Below are 1,576 nucleotides of genomic sequence, written 5' to 3'. Positions count from 1 at the left end.
TTTTTTTTTTTTTCCTCCTCCCCCTTCCTTCCTTCTTTTCTTTTTCACCCTTAAACTCATTTGTGCTGAAAGCGCAACATAAACAAATAAAGGTAAAGATAAGGTGAGGTAAAGGAAGTGAAGAAAAAAGGAAAAGTGAGATTGAAGATCTTTTTTTTAAAAAAAAAGATTGAGAGGGACACAAGAAGAAAAAAAAAATAGGTTGGAAGGAAGTGAGATACAAACTAAAAAAAGAATGTGTTAATGAATTTTTTAGGGTTGTAAATTTTTTCTCTTTTTCTTTTCTTTTCTTTATTCTGTTGTTGTTGTTGTTGTTTTCCTGAAAGGAGCTTTGACGAATTTTGAACTCCGATGGGCCAAGCGTAAAAAAAGGGGGGAAGGGGAAATTAAACGTATATTTATGTGTAGTCACTACAATTTTTTCTTTTTCTTTTTTGTCTTCTTTTGCCTTGTTTTTTTTCTCTATTTCTCATAAATATTCTTCAAAGATTTCTATTCTTCTTCATTTTCATTTTCTTTTGTTGGTTTAAACAAGCGAGAAACCAAAAAAAAATCAACGACTGTTGTTAATATTTTTCCGATTCTCTCTCTCTCTCTCTTTTTTTGTTTTTTTGAAAAGAAAACAAACACTTGTTTCATCTTCAATCTTCCCTTACTTTGTATTTTCTTCATTCAATTGAAAACTGCTCCCCCCCCTTCCCCCCTTCATGAACGCTCTGTTGTTATTATATGAAGTGCTTTTTTTCTTTTTTTTTTTCCTTGATTTAAAACTTCCTCATGTTTCCCACCCACCTCCTCCAAATTTTAATTTATTATGTTTATTCTGAAATGTTTCGTCCTGCGCTGATTGCTTGAAATGTTTTTGTTTTTGTTTTACTCCCCATATTCTTCAAATGTTCCATTCTTATCCCTTTTCCCTACTGTTTCTTTTTCTTTTTCTTCTTTCTCTCCCTCTCTCTCTCTCTCTTGTATTTGTAATATAACATTGCACATCATATATATTATATATATATGTATAATGTGTGTATGTGTTTCTGTACTTGTTCCTCGTATTAAAATATAACAAGATACGCTGCAGTACAATTTTTTTTTGGTGAGTGTAAACCAAAAAAAAATAAAATAAAATAAAATAAAAGAAAGGGTGGAGGGAAATAATTATTTAGCGTGCCTTCCGTTAGCAAAGAAAAGTAATAGGTAGTAGAGACACAAGTACACAGTTCATATAAGCATATAAACATACACGTCACAAAAAGCTCAAAGGGAAAAGGATTTTTTTTAAAAAAAAAGAGAAAAGAGAAAGGGATTTATATTAAAGGAAAAGGTGAACAACAACAACAACAACAAAAAGGCGAAAGGAAAAGGGATCGGCCCTTCGACTCACGGGACTTGGAGTGGAGATAAAAGGAACTGCGGGATTTACGTGTAAAACATTCGTTCCTTTTATTTTTTCCTTTTCCCCTTCACCCCCTCCTCCTCCTCCTCCTTGTGTATACGAACACAACTGCGAGGAATACTTATGGTTTAGTTGTTATAATTGTTGTCTTCGGTGTCGTTTGTTATCATTATTTTTTTTATT

Source organism: Trypanosoma equiperdum, assembly GCF_001457755.1.
Source record: "Trypanosoma equiperdum strain OVI genome assembly, contig: ctg_213, whole genome shotgun sequence".
NCBI classification, from domain to species: domain Eukaryota; phylum Euglenozoa; class Kinetoplastea; order Trypanosomatida; family Trypanosomatidae; genus Trypanosoma; species Trypanosoma equiperdum.
This window is presented reverse-complemented; position numbering follows the sequence as displayed.